Consider the following 18,188-nt stretch of genomic DNA (forward strand, 5'->3'; position numbering starts at 1 on the left):
CAAAAACCGATAACTGAACTACCGTGATCTCCAACCTGATACCTAAAATAAGAAACTAAAACAACAACAACCAGCAATCTGGCAATGCTGAAGAACAAGGGTCAGGTTTTGGAGGAGATTCCACTCCCAAGCACTTGACGGATATGTGGCACTGTGACAGCAGGGCCTTCTCTCCGCTCCTCAGCTCCCTCCTTTTATTGCTTAGATGTAATTGACAGCAGGTGTCAGCAGGTGCTGGATCCCTATTTGAGTGACAGGTAAAGAGGGAGAGAGGAAGAGAAAAAAACAAAACTCCCGCATACGGTGTCCAACAGCGAACAGTAGCACTCAAGCCGGGTAGCTACCAGTAGCTCGGTAGACTGCCTGTAGCAATAGGTATAGTCCAGTCACGTGGCATTTGGCAGACCAGTGGTGGTAATATGATCAGCGAGTCAGTCAGGGACATTCGCCATACCAGTCAAGAAATATGTCTGTTTAGAGGCATGTCATGATATTAGCCACCTGCACTGTTCCCACAATGGCAGTCCTGAATTCTGAGCTCAAAGTTGCCAAATCGGATGCTTTTAAATTTTATATCAGTGAAAAACAAATGCATTATTTTTACCTATGGCAAAATGTGTATGAATGTATGTGAAGGGGAAGAAGCTTTGTGAGCACTCATACACAGGATGATAACTTTAACATCCATATTTCACAGCCATTATTACTTGTACTGTGTGCCGCATTCTGTCCACATACCACCCCCCCCACACACACACACATACACACACACACATACTATTTTCTTGCTTCATTTACACACCCTCTCTCCCTGATCCTAACACACACAGACACAAACCCACACACACTTGCTCCGATTAAGACCACCATGTGTTTGAGGGATTAGCTTGTGCATCTCTAAAGGGGCACGCCATACCATCTGTGCACGGCTGACCAAAGAATAAACACACACACACACACACACACACACACACACACACTCATAAGCTATATACATTTGCACCGTTGAGCCTACTTACAAACTCACAAACACAAACAACAGCATGCATGTTTTGCTCATGATTGCATACTTAATGCTCAACCTATACATTACTGTACATGTACACATGTAGTGAAAAGTGCTCTCACACACACAGATACACACACACACACACACTGACTAAAGCTCCAGGCTGCTTTTAATTCATTTCTGCTGATGGAGGAGAGAGAGTATTTTATTTACTAATGCCTTTCAGAGATGTATAAAGCTTTTGACAGCAGTAAGAACCCACTGTACTGTAGCATGAATTAATACGTACTGTATATGATGGATGACTTGTTTCTGTGCATGACCTTGTATTATAATTAATAACAAGTATATCATTCTCAGACAACTGTTGTTATATTAGCTCACTGCTTTCTCTCTTACTGAGTTTGGACCTAATTAAAGGAGAGATTACTCTTAATTATGAACAAACACAGAACAAAACATGGAACAAAATGACAGCTGGACCATTAACTGGGTTAACACAGACTTTTCAAATGAGGCCTCTGACCTCTCCATTTGCATTTTATGAAATTTTCACCAAAACATTGTTGAAAGCATGCTGATGTTTTCTTTTGGGTTGTAGCTCTCTAAATGCTTTCAGCAGTATCGTTTTCAGTTTTTCAAACAGAACAAAGTGAACTTCTTTGACAGCCAGCTTTATGTTTCTCTGTACATTTCATTTGGACAGTTTTGCAGGAGCTTTTCATTTTAGAAAGATTAAGACCTTTGCTTTGTAACCTTATTCTTGTATTAGCTTCTGCTGTCCAGAATGTTCCTGCTAAGAGTGCTTTCTGATGGCCCAAGAAATGTTAGGGTGGAGTCTGGAGAGCTGAATTTCACTTACTGGAGAAGCACAACCCTCTAGACTGTTGTCTAGACACACTGCATGCAGCTTTCATTCAGGCTGCAAGCAAGACAGCAGCTATTGCTGGTACAGTAGTAGTAGTAGTACAAAAGGTCCTTTTGCATAAAATGCAATTTTAGCGTTATTATTGCATGTCATTTAAAAACATATCACAGAATGAAACTTTTGCTAGGCTGAAACGCAGTATTTATTTTACTGATGTCAAGGTTGATTTTCTCTTATTTGCAGTTATACTTGGCAACATGGCAAAGTCAAGAAACAGCAACAGCTTGTGTGGCAAATCCAGGCGTACGTAAATCTGTCTTGAAATGGCATTACAGCAAAATTAAATAAGTTTGATGTGCCAGTTTTCACATTTGTTCCTTTTTTGAAGACATTAACATGATGAGTGTTGTATATGTGTAGTTATAAAGACATCAAATGGACTATATAAGTAATAATAATGGAGCTTGTAAATTTGGTTGTAAAATAAAGTAATGATCCGTTTTTGATGTGAATATAGACACAGATCAGGTACTTCACATTCTATCCTATCCTGACGTGTGAAGCTGGTCCATCATGTATTTACCCATACAGGCCAAGCCTATTTTTGCCAACAGACATTTCGACTGTCATGCAGTTGCAAGAAAGTTTGTAATCATTTATGTGTGATCCTACACTGTCTGAAAGCATTATACCTAGGTGACTATAGTAATATTTCAATGTCTATAACTCAGTGGTCATAATTTAATTTCCCCTAGGGGATAAATAAAGTATCTATCTATCTATCTATCTATCTATCTATCTATCTATCTATCTATCTATAACTTTGACTCATATTTGTACAAAGTAAAAATAATTCCATAAATCAGCATGATTGTCCATCACAATCTAGTTACAGATCTAGATCCAGACGATGATTAAAAACAAAGCACTCTTAACATTACTGGATCATGCAGCCTTGAAGACATGGTCCCTCTGAGTTCTTTTTAGTTTTCCACTTGTTTATGTATGCTATGCAGTGTTTCTCCTATATTTACTCAGCAGTGGTACACCACCACTGCTAGGCTATGAGTGCCGCGCCAAAAATTTTTCATTATCATTAATATCAACATTAATAGACTGTTGATCATCAATAACAACAGGCTACTAATGATTTTCACTTGCACACTGTGTGAGCGCGACAAATGGCAGTCCCAGTTTTACTCCAGCTGGAATCAGTGTATCTAACAACACCCAATGTTATCTTGGAATTGTTTTGAGTCATCGACTAGTGCATCAGATCCTCCCGGACCCTCTCCTTATTCTTCAAAGGACGTCCACATATAAGGTAATGTTAGAGTAGCGTAGTGAGGGCAGAAAAGTGTCAGTAAAGCAGTGAATGCAACAGAGCAGAGGAAAAGGTCAGCAGTAAGTTGTCAGTATGGCAGTAAATGTACAGTATGGGCAAAACACAGAGGATCAGTCGATATTACAACAAATTAGGGAGACAAGAGGGAGATAGATGATAGGGAAAGATTTGTAAAGAAGACTTATTATAAATCAGGTCCAAAAGCAACTAGACGTCTGGTCAGATGCCTATGTAAACAGCAATCCATAAAATAAGAGACCCTCATACCAACCAATTATTACATGAGCCAGAGGAAATAGAAATAATATTTGAAGAGTACTATTAGAAACTTTATAAATAACCATCAGCTGATGAAAAGACATTAAGAGCTTTTCTTAATTCAGTTGACCTGTCATCTATTGGTGAGATGCAGAATGATATCATTATGGCAGAAATTACAGTAAGGGATCTGGAATTGGCAATCAGCAGACTGAGGCCAGTAAATCACCAGGCAGCAATGGGTTTCCATCAGAATGGAACATGGTCTTTGAGAAGGAGCTTACACCTTTACTTCTGTCCTGTTTTAATTGGACCCTTAAAGAGGGCAGGGCTCTTCCCTCATGGAAAGAAGAAATTATTACCATCTTTCCTAAGGAAGGCAAAGATAAAGAACAATGTAAAAACTTTAGGCCAGTCTCACTTTTAATTGTAGATTATTTACCTCAAAAGATTTGAGAGTTTTGTACCAGAGCTGATTGATGAAGATCAAACTGGATTTACTAGAGGGCACCAAACACAGGGCAATATCAGAAGAACTCTTCATATTATAAGACAACGCTAAAGAAAAGGTACAAGTATGGTTCTGAGCAGTTTAGATGCAGAAAATCATTTAATAGTGTTAAGGTGTTCTTATATGAAGTATTAAAGAGATTTGGTTTTGTTGAAAATGCAAATCATTGTTTTAAAATGATTTATCATGAGCCCACAGCCAGGATTAAGGTAAATGGAAACTTGTTTAATATGATCCAGCTGGAGAGAGGCTCAGGGCAGGTCTGCTGTCTTTCTCCAACTCTCTTTGCTTTATACGCGAAGTCCTTAGCACAAGCAATAAGGCAGAATGAAGATCTACAAGGTGTTAATATTGGGGGAAAAGAACATATCACTGGACTTTTCATGATGATGTCATTATTTTTCCTGAACAACCAGATGTATGTTTCCCAATTCTTATGAATCCATTGAAAGCATATGGACACTACTCAGGGTACAGAAACACAAATTCTCTCATTAAACTATAACTCATCCCAACAAATCAGAAATGCATATAATTTGAAATGGAATGCTAAAACAATTAAATATCTTGGTGTAACTATAACTAAAACACTTTCCAATTTGTTTGAGACCAATTACAACAAAATTGACGAAAACATAAAAAATGATATTGAAAGGTGATCTACCCTCCCTTTAGATTTCAGTGCCAGAATACAGACGGTTAAAATGAATATCCTACCAAAGCTACTATATATGTTCCAATCTCTCCCAATTAATATTCCCCAAAGCAGATTCTTAGCCTTGGAACCAGCCAAGAATAAAATTTAAAACCAACTGCCCAAAAATAAGGGAGGAGTGGCTTACCAAATCTTAAGGACTATTTTTATACAGCCCAACTCAGACCCCTGGTCTGTTGGCACAGACCGGACTATGAGTCTCGATGGAAAGAAATGGAAAGGGAGATTCAGGGTTACCAGATCCAAATTTTTGTGGGGCACAAATACTTGGCAGGGGTTTTGAGACAAGCTATGGATCCAGTAGTAACATTTACAAACTAAAAATACAAACTAAAGAGGGAAGGTCCCATACTGAGGTGGTTTGCATATGACTCAAACTTCAAACCAGGGATGTATGACCCAATATTCAAAGAATGGACACAAAAAGGCATGATGGCAATGTGCACAATCTCAGAAAATGGGGAATATATGAGCTTCCAAGATTTAAAGGCAAAATATGATCCTGAACAAAGATCTCTTTAGATTAATGCAGCTAAGAGACTACTTCAGAAAAGAGATAAGGTTGAAAACAGATGCAACTTCAAATAAGTTCGTCAGATTGATAGTGGATGCACACAAACAGAAGGGGTCTCGGGTCATCTTTCCTCTCTACCAAGCATTGGGGGGGGAGCATGGAGGAATCAACCCTCTACATAAAATTAAAATGGGAAGCAGAGTAAAAGATTCAAATAACAGAGGAAGTATGGTATGATATCTGTGAGACACAACTTGAGTTGTCCAGTATGGAGGGAATTCTGCTGGAAGAATTTAACACGTTTTTTCATTATACCCAAAATAAAAGCAGACAAAACTATTGGAGACTGTGTGGGAACATGGAGGGTGATCATTCACACATATTCTGGAGCCTAGCAAAGATAAGGCTATATTGGGAAAATGTCAATGCAGTTGTTAAAAATATCCTGGGATATGAAATTCCAAATACTTGCTCAGTGATGTGTCTTGGGAATATTAAAGGTTCTGTGATGAGAAAAGATCTCTACCTGACCAAAGTTTTACTTGCAGCAAGCAAGGAAGCCATTTCCAGAAACTGTCTGAATGTAAACGCTCCAAACCAAGAACAGTGGTTAGAAATTGTCAGACATTTTCATCATGGAAAAAATGACACATCTTTTGAAAATCAGTGGGAAAAATGTACAATTTATGTGAGATACAACATGGACTAAATTGATCCTCAGCTAAATAGTTCTATGAATATTTAACTATTCCCAGATAACTCCAATGTTATTATGTGCCTGCAATGCAATAGCATTGAAGGCATATATTATTATTCTGCATACTTATTAGTGTGAATGCCGAGTTAGCAAATCTTTAATATTATTATTTAACTTTTTCTTACAGAAACCATTCAACTTTCAAAGTGTTCAGCTTGTTCTGGACATTATCAGATGTTTAAAACCTTTTTCTATTTAATTTTTTTTTTTAAATATTAAGCTTTTTCTGCAATTTTTTGCCTTTCAAATGAATGGAGACCATGTTCAACTCCTTGAAAAGTTCAGCCTCTTTAAACTTTAACTACTTCAGCATACTTTTAGCTACAGACTTTATTCAACCTTTAAACTGTAGACAAGCTTTTCAGCTAATAAGCTTGTATTCAACTTTTTGATATCATCAACAGTTTTTATTACCACAGTTTTAGTTTTAAGCTTTTTTCTGATCAGAGTGGATGACATCATCACTAAAGTGGGAGAAAACATTTGTCTGAAAATAAATCTGTTTAACTAATCCTTACGGCCACATATTTTGGTCTTCGCATGTAATTTCTTCCTCATTAGTAGACAAATTTGCCATGTTTCATACAATGTGTCTACCTTAGCACAGAGACTAACAGAATTTGATATGTGACCCTCCAAGTGATGCAAGCACCCTCCAACTCTCTCATAGACCTCAATACAAATTCAGGATCGGACTTCAGGAGAAAACCAGAACAGACACTTTTTTGTAACTCGCTCCTATTTCCTCATTTCTGGCTTTAGAAAAACCAAAACCACATAGAACTTAGATAGCCTTAAGCCTTCTGTATGCTTTTTGGCATCTAACTACTCTTACGGTTTTTGTGATACAACTGTTCAACTATCAAAACGTTTGGCTTTTTTTCTAGATTATCTGACCTATTCAACTTTTTGATATTATTTAGAGTTGATTTCGGTGCTGTTCTCACCAGGGAACAGATTCACCTGGTTGATACAGGCAGGGACAAAAATGCAGACTTGTACTCTGGGGTAAAGCAGTAACAATTCTTTAATCAAAGTAATCAGTTGGTACACAGGAGGTCAATCAGCGAAGGCAAAGTTACAAAATTGGCAGTCAAAAGAAGGGTCAAACACAGGAGCTGGTCAAAAAACAATAAGAACAGGTCGTTGCGTAGCGCAGTGGGTTACGCAGGCGCCCCGTATATAGAGGCTACAGTCCTCGCTGCAGCTGGCCCCTGGTTCGACTCCTACATCAGACCTTTCCTGCATGTCATTCCCCCTCTCTCTGCCTCCCCATTTCCTGTCTCTCTTCTGTCCTTTCCATTAAAGGCACAAAAAGCCCCAAAACATCTTTCAAAAAAACAAAACAATAAGAACTCACTAGGGAAACACAAGAATTGCTGGTACCCTGTCACAAGGGAACAACACGAACTGGCAAACATGGACAGGAAGTGAAATACCTGAAACAAGACAAGAGTTGAGTTTCAAAATAAAACAGGAAATATGAGACAAAAAACAATAGGAGAAACAAAAGTAACTTAACTAACAGCCTGAGGCGTGACACTGGCAGCCTAAAGATGCTCATTGATTAAATAGTTTTATCATATATTATTATTATCATCATATAACATATTTTATGCTTTCCCTTTTGGCAAAAAAAGAAATCCTGCACACTGTCTGACTAACAGCAAACAATTTAATTGTGATGTTTCATCCAGAATGTTTAAGGAGTCTGTCATAGTCACCCCCCGTGGGTAGTAAAGTGACATGTTCAATGCCTCAGAAACATAGTGTGGAGATGTCATGGACATTAAAGTGTACAGCTAGGCGCCATAGAGGCTCACCTGGTAGAGCGCGTACCAAATAGGTTTAGTCCTAACTGCAGCAGCCATGGGTTCGAAGTCTGACTGTTTTAATGGTGTTTTTGCACTGTGTGCAACTGCTGCAGCGGTAGTTGCCATTCGGAAGAGGGTGCAAACGTGTCTGTCAACAAACTTGATCTCTTTGTATGATCGAAATTGGCACAGACCAGATAATCCTTTATGTTTTTCCCCTTCTTATTTACAAATAGGGATGGATCTTTGAAGATGGAAGTAAGTTCGGGGTCAGAATTAATGATATGTCAACGTTTCTTGAAAGAAGATATGATAGCAACTGAGTGAGCAGAATATTGGGTGATACTTTTGATTGAGAATGTCTTCTGTTAATTAGCACTCTTTTGGGGTAGATCAGAGCACGTTTTTTTAAGGGCCAATTCACATGCCTGGTAAATTCAGTGATGGGTATCCTCGCTGAGCAAACCTGTTTTTTGTGTCCACAGCCTTTTCCATCTTCTGTGTAATGGCATTTCCTAAAACTGACTGGGGAGTAGGGTGAAAACTTGAAGCCAACAACAAGGTATTTTTGTCAGTGTCCTTTCTGTAAAGTGTTGTTATGAGGGAGCAGTTGTTTTTCATAACCCACGTCTAGGAAACTCACTTTTTCCGTTCTATGGTCTGATGTAAATTGTAGGTTACTTTCAAAACTATTCAACAGAGTGAAGAAATCTGCCAGTTCGTCAGGACTTCCATTATAGATATAGAAGATGGTGGATCCCTGCTTCACGTCCTGGATTGTGGATTACCTGACAATATGCCCACAGTACTTCAGGCTGGGTAACTGTGTCTCAGGGACAGTGATGAGCAGCACTGGGGCTCCACAGGGGACTGTTCTGGCTCCGTTCCTGTTCACCCTGTATACGGCGAACTTTTTTTTTTTTTTTTTTTTTAAGTATATTTTTTTGGGCTTTTTGTGCCTTTATTGGACAAAATAGTAGAGAGAGACAGGAAAAGGGGAGGCAGAGAGAGGGGGAATGACAACTCTGAGTCCTGCCACATCCAGAAATACTCGGATGACACAGCTATTGTGGCATGTATCAGGAACGGGCAGGAAGAGGAGTACAGGGATCTGACGATGGCCTTCAGTGAATGGAGTGACAAGAACTGCCTCCTTCTGAACACCTCCAAGACCAAGGAGATGCTCATCGACTTTCGGAGGTCTAGGCCCACCCTTCAGCCAGTCAACATTTGAGGAAAGGACATTGAGGTGGTGCACACTTATAAATACCTAGGTGTGCACCTGGACAGTAAACTGGACTGGTCCCTGAACACGGATGCCATCTACTGGAAGGGGCAGAGCCAGCTCTTATTCTTCAGGTAGTTCAGGTCCTTTTACGTCTGCAGTGAAATGCTGCACATGTTTTATCAGTCAGTGTACTCTTTTAAGCTGCAGTCTGCTGGGGCAGCAGCAAGTCAGACATGAACACAAAGACTGGACAAGGTGGTCAAAAAGACTGGGTCTGTGCTTGGCAGGACTCACTCAGGACTGTTGTGGAGAGGCGCATGCAATGTAAGCTGGAGGCCATCTTGGACAATACCAACGTTCCTCTCCACAACATTCTGGCAGGACAGAGAAGCAGCTACAGGTGCAGCAAAGGTCTCATCTCACTGCGCTGCAGAACAGAGAGGTTCAGGAGATCCTTTGTTCCCACTCCCACTGGAAGTGGACCAATCTAATTATTATTGTTTAATTGTTATCAACTGTTATTATCATTATTATCAATAGACACATGAATTTCCCCTAGGGGATAAATAAAGTATCTATCTATAAGATGTCATCTATGAATTGTCACGACCAGGCAAGGACTCAGGACACAGATGCAGGGTTCAATTGACTGTTTTTATTGTCTCTTCAGAGCGCCTCCAAGTGGAGAAATAAATAGGCTATAAACCTAGTCCTCACTATACATGAGGCTATGAAAAATATCAAAATAATAATCACTCCACTAAAAGGAGGAAAACACAATGGGCTATTAAACGTTATCTGTAAATAAAAAACTAGAGGCTCTACTCTATAAAAGCTGAGTAAACAAAACATCACTCCACACGGAGGAAACAAAAGGCTATGAAATCCTTAACTATGAAACTAAACTAGGATATAAACTTACAACTCAAAACTCTCACTTGGAGGAAGAAGAACACAAAAGGAACGCTGTGACAAGGGCTGTGACGAAGAGCTGAGGTGCAGACGAAACACACTGGCACAAGACAAAGGGAGACACAGACTATTTAAACACTGGGCAAGGGGAACAGGTGAAAACACTCAGGGCAATCAGACCGAGACACATGAGGAAGGGCAAGTGACCTGAAACGAGAGGAGAGTTACTTTTCAAACTAAAACAGGAAATGACAAGACAAAACATAGAGACAGGACAAAACCCCAACTAGACCTCAACGTGGTGTGACATGAATACCATGTTATGATCTTAGACAAATGTGTATTTGTGGCTGAGTTAAAGACAAAATTTATTTCAAAACAACCAACAAATAAGTTGTTGCATGGTGCCCATGCTCGTGCCTGGAACCTGCAGATAAAAATCATTTTCAAATCTGAATAGTTAAGCTGGTTACTTTAGTTTAGCAGTTCGTGATGGCTTCTCTCTCTCTTGCTCGGTGTGTCTTGGATCAACAGATGAACTTGTTCATGACAACTTGACATCAGCTATCGGTCATCTGCTCCTCCCTCTGCTGCAGGGGGTGGGGTCTGTCGTATAAGTTTACAAAGGTTTGTGTCAAATGAAGCTGCAGTCTACACACACAAAGTTTTCCTTTTAGCTTGTTCATTACAATTCACTATTTGCTTAACGTTAGCATGCTGCGCTTGCATATAAACAAACCGTGGTGGACGGGATATAATATATAAATATGGTTTTTCTATGTGTTTAAAGCTTGTTGAACAGGTGGATTGATGAAAGATGCTGATTGCCTTTTCACTCGCAAAGGTAACACTTACAGTGCTACGTTATGACCGTAGTTGTTGTCTGCTTGGGTAAAAAGTTCACTTCTCACTAGTCAGCACCACGGCCTCTGTGCTGTCCACTGTGTGTGTTCATGTGAGGAGAGTGGACACCAAAACACAGTCGTTTTTTTCCTTTTTATTTGTCACAGGCACTGCGCCTTGACTACCCTGTGTGAATGCAGTGTGCGTGTAAATAAAATAGAAGGATTTTTCTAACTCATTTCAGTCAGTCATTTGCGATTTTTTTATTGCACATGTTCATATCACGATGATGATGAAAATGTGTGTGTGTGTGTGTGTGACTTATTGGTCAGCACTACATACACATTAATTGGAGAGATAGATATAGAATGAATTCTTGCGATCTTGATGACTGTTAAGATCAATATTTCTACTTAAAATGTGTATTTGTCCTTCTCACCTCTCTTTGACTTTTCCTCAGCTTTGAAAAAGGCGCTGAGTGAGATAAGAGAGTCAAGTGAAAGAAACAGAGGCAGGGACACCCCAAAAGTACATCAGTGAGATAAAAGGAGAGAGGAAAGAACATCAGACAGAGAAATGGTAGGAGCAATACAAGAGGGAGGTTGGAGTGTTTGTATTTAGGTCAGGCAGCAGAGAGGGACATTCATCCATCAAGGCTCCATCAAAAATTTAAGAGCTGCATCTTTTCTGATTAGCGCTCAGATTAAAGACACATACAGAACATCTCTGATCATCTGTCAAACTGCTCAGCCATACATACTGTCAAGTAATGAGGCTGCATGTGATTGGCCCCAACAAACACATTTATAAAGATGTATAGCAGTGACTGGCAGGCTGACGCGTGAACACACACACACACACACACAAACACACACACAGCGTCTTGTCACATGTTAAGTGTGTAATTGGTTAAGATGGAGGACAGATGAGGGTCTTTGCAGTACCAGAGACCCCTACAGCGTCAAGCTTTAAGATGGGGGAGGGAGCGCGAGCGGGATGCTAATCCAGAATTTAGCCTTTGTGTGTGTGTGTGTGTGTGTGTGTGTGTGTGTGTTTGTCTGTTCACCTGCTGCATGTTTAGCTGTGAATGCAGGTCACGTCAGAATTGTGTTTCAGTGTGTGCAAGCCAGCATGTATGTCACACATAACTAATGTTTGGGTTGCTTTGTGTGTGTGTGTGTGTGTGTGTGTGTGTGTGTGTGCGCGCATACGTGACATCTTTTTTTCTTTCTTTTTTTCATACACCACCAAAGTCATCCTGTGCTTGTGCTCATATTCATGCAGGAGTCACTGTTGGCTGTCATAACAGGCATACTTGTAAGACTCTGTGTGTGTGTGTATGTGTGTGTGTGTGTGTGTGTGTGTGTGTGTGTGTGTGTGTGTGTGTGTGTGTGTGTATGTGTACGTGTGATTAAGTGCTGGGAGAGAGGCCTGCTTGAGAACCTCAAGGGAGATGCAGTCAGATAACAGCTACAATGCAGAGAAAACAGCCAGCAGAGAAACAGACTGTTTGCCTGAAACCTTCAACAACTCTGAACTATCTTTATGAGGAGGGATGGGCGGGCAGGGGGGGCAGGGGGAGGTAGTGGAGCGGGAGGGAACAAGGGAATAAGATAAAATGAAAAGAGAGGAAGAAGCAGAGAGTGAGGCTCTGCCAGAGAAAGAGAGAAATAGAAGTTTGTGACATTTTCAACAACAGGCTGAGCTGAAAAAGAAACAGCAACACAGCAAGACAGAGAATACATTAAATTAAGAATAAATCTCATCTATGCATTCCTTTATTTTTTACTCTTCTCTGACATTGAATATAATTCAGTCATGTTCATTTGTCTTTTCTTCAGTATCACTGTTGTTTCTCTGTTGGGAGCAGCAGCTCTGACCAAAGTTAAATAACTAACTTAATAAACTTCTTCTAAAGCTAACTGATTAAATGTTGTATTAAATGTTAAAATCACCAGTAGTATAAAAATTAGTCTATGGTCTTAGCATAAGGTTCATGCTGCAGCTGTTAGACACAGACAGGCAGATGGATGGAGAAGCCGGCAGGTCTAGATAACAGGTTACTGCACACAGATCGCAGGCACATGGGGAAACACATTCACACAGATGCAGATGATGTGAAAAGTGACTAATAAAAAAAGGTTTGGGTTCATTTTTGGCTTGTTTTTTCAACTTGGAAATTGGGTTCATGACTTAAATGGAGCCCCTCAGGGGGGATTAGTGTTCACCTGTGTTTTCACCTGCTTCACATTCAGTCTGACCACCTGGCTTATTGATAGGTGACCTTTTTCACTTTGGAGTATGAGCTATCGCTGTCATCATAGTAAACTGTATCCTCTCACCTCTCCTCATGTCCTGAGTTCTATCACACAGATTGTAACAAGTTCACACATCATTCTCCGAGTTGTAATTCCAAGTAAGAGATATTATTATTATTATCATTATTATTATTATTATTGTTATTATTATTCTGACAGCTACAATATCACCCACTTGGTCAAAGGAACTGCACGAGTGTCAACAGATCTGTAACAAAATGACTGTAAGCTAACACTGCTGACATCAGTTACATCTAAATACAATCTGATATCAACACTCATTTTGTAGTTTCAGCTAAAGTAGGGAAGCATGATATGCAAAAGAAATTATCTTGCGATTATTTTGGCACATATTGCGATATGAGTGACAATTTCAGTTGGAACATTTGTTTTTGTATTTTTCATTTTTACTGGAAAAGGAGGATGATGTGATTGTTGTCAGTCTTGTTCCAACCAAACATGTTCTTTACGTCTGGAGAATATGATTTGTAGTCCGGGGCGTCTCTGTAGCACCACAGCAATTGGTTCCCTGGTTCTTTGGTTCTCTGGTTCATTGGTTCTCTGATTCTTTGATTCTCCGGTTCTTCGGTTCTCTGGTTCCTTGGTTCCCTCCTTCTCTGTTCTCATTCCTTCATGTGGAGAGTCTGTGGTTTTAGTTAAATGTAAATAACTAAACATAAGCATTAAAAGTTAATAACACTGTATTCACTACAAGCTGATGTTGTGCAGTAAGATATATAAATGAACAACACATTTTCATTCATTTGTATTATGTTTCAAAAAGTAATAGCTGTTGCAAATTAGCTGTTAAGCTTATAAACATCTTTTCATTGAATTTTTTGTTGAAAATTCAGAATTCTTATACATTTCAGTCACTGTACAACCTGCTTTGGCAACTCAGTACAGTGCTCAATTACAGTTTTTTCTAATAAAGTAAATTTGATTGTGAGAGAAAAACCTAGAGGGTGGATTACAGGGACAGAATTGGTGAGGACTGGATAGAGAGAGAGAGAGAGGACGGGGGGTCATGTAAGAGAGAGAAAGAGGCTGACAGAGGGAGGGACTTAGAGGGAAAAAGAGAGACAGAGCTGAGAGGATACACGGAGAAGATAAGAGAAAAGGAAGCGAGGGGAGAAGGCACACAGCGTGGTTTGAGTTGAACAGGGTGAACTAACAGAGAGAGAGAGAGAAATCACCACAGAGATTGTTATGTGAAATATTTGGACTTAATCTACTCAGCAGCAGCTCGGAGGGACACTGAGGCTTTTGTGAGGTAACTGCTCTGCTTTTCGCTCCTAGCACTGCTTATTGATGAGAACATGTACAAAAGGGCACTGAGATGCTTCTCTGTCTCATGATAATGGTTTAGTTCATGTATTCCCAAGTATCAAGGTTATTCCTTAAGTATTTAATGAGCGAGATGGGACAGTAAGCTGCACGGGGGTTGGGAAGCCCGTAGTTCTCTTAAATCAATTAAAGAAGTGACAGCTACAGTAGAGGAGCTGCAATCAGGACATGTTGCGCATTCCTAAACAGGAGAGCCTGTTCACTTTGTGTGGAAGCACATGCCTGTGGTTTTCACCCTCTGATCAGTTTCTGATTTGGCAATGTGAAGTTAGAATCTAGTGTAGCAGGTTGGTCTGTGAACACAAAGGTGAAGCTCAAAGAAATTAAAAATGAAAGGAAGTATAGCACTTGTGCAATGGTGTTGCTTTAAATATACATTTACACATTTTGTTATATTCTCACCTTAAAACCTCAAATATTCTTGAGGTGACTATTTTCATGCTTTTACAACTGGACTGTGAAACTGAGCCTCAAACACTGATGGAGAGCTCGAAGGAAATTACAGCTCATACAATAGGCCATTTACATATCTGCTATTTTTTATTTCCCAGTGATTAACAAAGTAACTGTTTTCTTTTTTTAATGATGGTTTCATCAAATTCTGCCACATGAGAAATGTGATTCTATTCTCAGAAACAGCATGAGTGTTACAATACAACATTCACAGTGTTTCTGAAAAGAGAATCACACAGATTAATTTCCCTGTGCACTGTTTACATAGGAAATTATTGGCTGTGATGTATTAGAGTGGAGTTTGTCTTTATGGATAGAAATCAGTGATGTAGTGATTGAAGAAATAAGTATCAACCAATGTGTGAACTGGTTGTTTTAACTAGGAACACAATCTACAGCTCTATTTAGGAACAAAAAAGTCCAGGTTACTGTGGGAAAGTCACGATGAGCAACTGAAAACAAGCAAAGATGCAGCAGTTAAAATTATCAGATTTTTTTTTTCATTTATTTATTTATTTTTTTTTTTTTTTACAGCTGATTCAGATATGTTTCTCTGTGTACAGTTCTGCTCCTTCCTTCATTGATTGATTGCAAAAAGCTGTAAACACAACATCACCTCATGAAGTTGCGACACATCCAGCAGAAAAAACAGAAACATTAGCTTTCATTTGTGGTTGTGTCTGTGTCCATGGACTCCTGAGGAGTTACCTCTTTAGCTGCTAAATGTTCCACTGTGTTCACCAGCTAGACAGCTTTCCACTCCGCTCACTTCACACTCTTCACACTTCACATTCAAAGCGAAAAAACAAACACTTGCTGAAGTCAGATATTAATAAACTCCTCTTACAACTTTATTCACTGTCATTCTGTTACGAGAGGAAAATGTGTCACATACAAAGACAAGCGTCTATGTTCGGATCAAGAGGGAAGTAACTTGTATCACAAACAGAGTCGTTTATTTTGTTCAATGCAGATGTAATTTAAGTGAGTTATGTTGTTCAGGCAGCAATCATAATGACATACAGTCATCAGTCACACAGAACAGCCATAACCACAGCGTAAATCATTCATTTAAAGTTAGAAGGCAATGAAGCAATAAAGAATAGTTTTAGATTTGTCGCGCTCACACAGTGTGCAAGTGAAAATCATTAGCAGCCTGTTGTTATTGATGATCAACAGGCTGCTAATGTTGATGTTAATGATAATGTGAAATTTTAGCCACGGCACTCATAGCCTAGCAGTGGTGGTGTGCCACTGCTGAGTGAATATAGGAGAAACACTGCATAGCATACATAAACAAGTGGAAAACTAGAAAGAACTCAGAGGGACCATGTCTTCAAGGCTGCATGATCCAGTAATGTTAAGAGTGCTTTGTTTTTAATCATCGTCTGGATCTAGATCTGTAACTGCACTGTGAGGGACAATCATGCTGATTTATGGAATTATTTGTACTTTCTTCATATTTTAATATTTTTACTTTGTTCAATTGTGAGTCAAATTTATAGATAGATAGATAGATAGATAGATAGATAGATAGATAGATAGATAGATAGATAAATAGATAGATAGATAGATAGATAGATAGATAGATAGATAGTTTATTTATCCCCTAAAGCAGCGGTTGTCAAAGTGTGAGCTGTGCCTCCCTGGGGGGGCACCAGAGTTCAGGGGAGGCACAGTGTGAGAAAAAATAACTGTAAACATCTAATTAGCTTAACTCAGCTATGCATGACACAAAATGGATCAAATTTTAGTAGCTACAGTGAGAGAGGAGACAGAGTCATGGGCGAGCAGAAAAAAGAGGGAGTACGATCTACGTTTATTCCTTTCTACAGTGAATACCCACATCAACCACCAATGGGCATCAAAGACACATGGCTCTATTGTACACCTGGCGCAAATCGGCAACACAACACAAGTGTCTGTGTTAGTTTCCAACTGACTCAGTTGTCATTTTCCCATTCAGCACCCAGGTTGTTTAAATATCTAATACACTTGCGCTCATTTAAGCACAACTCTTGGTCTTAAAATGAGGTCTGAAGTCGGTGTTGCAGTATTTCACTGTTATGTTCAGGACCATTATAGAGAGAGTAATATGTTCCTACATACTTGGGCACACAGTGCACATCCACTCTTGTTTCGCGCAAGCAGAGTAAGCTGAAAATGCGCTTCAGATGTTTGGATTAGTCATTTGTGCCGCTTCTTCTTTGTAGAGCTATGTGCAGCGTACTGATCCACCCGGTCCTTCCCTGCCCCTGAGGGTCAGGGAGGGAGTTCTCTGAGGGGAGGCTCACTTTCCTGCATGTTGAAAACACCTGCCCAAAAGTAAATTCAGGTGCCCAACAGCTTATTAGTAATAATAATAAATAATAAATAATAATTATAAACAATAAAGAATCATTAAATGAGTCCAGTTCATGATCCACTTCCTTTGGCTGAGTTGTTGTATAGCCTGATGGAATGTTGTGGAGAGGATGGTTGGTATTGTCCAAGATGGCCTCCATCTTACATTGCATGCGTCCCTCCACAACAGTCCTGAGTGAGTCCAGACTCCTGCCAAGGTCAGACCCAGGTTTTTGACCAGCTTGTCCAGTCTCTTCGTGTTCGTGTCTGACATGCTGCTGCCCCAGCAGACTGCAGCATAAAAAAGGACGCTGTCCACTAGGGATGCAATGATTATAGATTTTCATGGTACAATTATAGTCTGAGGAATAATCACGGTTTCACGATTATCATGCATTAATTTATTTAACGAGATTACTGATGTAATTAAATTAAATCAATAATGTCATTTATTGCTGCCTTTTTGAAAATGAAATACAGCAACCAAATAATACAGTACATAATAATGAATAAAGTTTTAAAAAAAGTCTATCTCTCCCTTGTAATTAAATATAAGTGACCTTTGTTCTGTAAACATCTCATCCATGTCAGTATTTCCCTTTTAAACAAAACAAATGGAGTCAAAGGCTACAGGACCTCTGTCTGCACCGCTCTTTTGAGCAAACATTTCACAAAATAAAAAACACATACAAAATAAATCCCACTTCAGGCCCATCAACTTTTTACACAGCTTTCAACCATATCACTCAATCTACTCCAAAAAATGAAGTTTTCTCAGATGCCACGGAGATCTGTTGACATATGAGCTCAGTCGTTATCATTTCATTCATCATAACTTTTAGGACATTTGTGTTGGCTCAACAAATTATTGAAAGCTTTGAAAAAAGTCAGTGAGAGACCTTGAGGTTTGAAGTAATGCACGGGATGTCACTGTAGTAGATGGCATCTAGTGG

At 39.4% G+C, this 18,188-nt stretch overlaps 1 protein-coding gene across 1 annotated transcript in view; it reads left to right on the plus strand.

Moving 5' to 3' along the window:
* The first annotated feature begins 14,244 nt into the window (after nucleotides 1-14,244).
* LOC111648347 (cadherin-12-like) overlaps nucleotides 14,245-18,188 on the plus strand; it is a 78,463-nt gene continuing 74,519 nt past the window's right edge. The window contains exon 1 of the mRNA XM_023398210.2: nucleotides 14,245-14,365. The gene's annotated coding sequence lies outside the window, so the exon portion shown is untranslated. The remainder of the gene's footprint in view (nucleotides 14,366-18,188) is intronic.

Source organism: Seriola lalandi, unplaced genomic scaffold, assembly GCF_002814215.2.
Source record: "Seriola lalandi dorsalis isolate HSWRI2012SDOR001 ecotype SW California unplaced genomic scaffold, Sedor1 jcf7180002054981, whole genome shotgun sequence".
Lineage (NCBI taxonomy): Eukaryota > Metazoa > Chordata > Actinopteri > Carangiformes > Carangidae > Seriola > Seriola lalandi.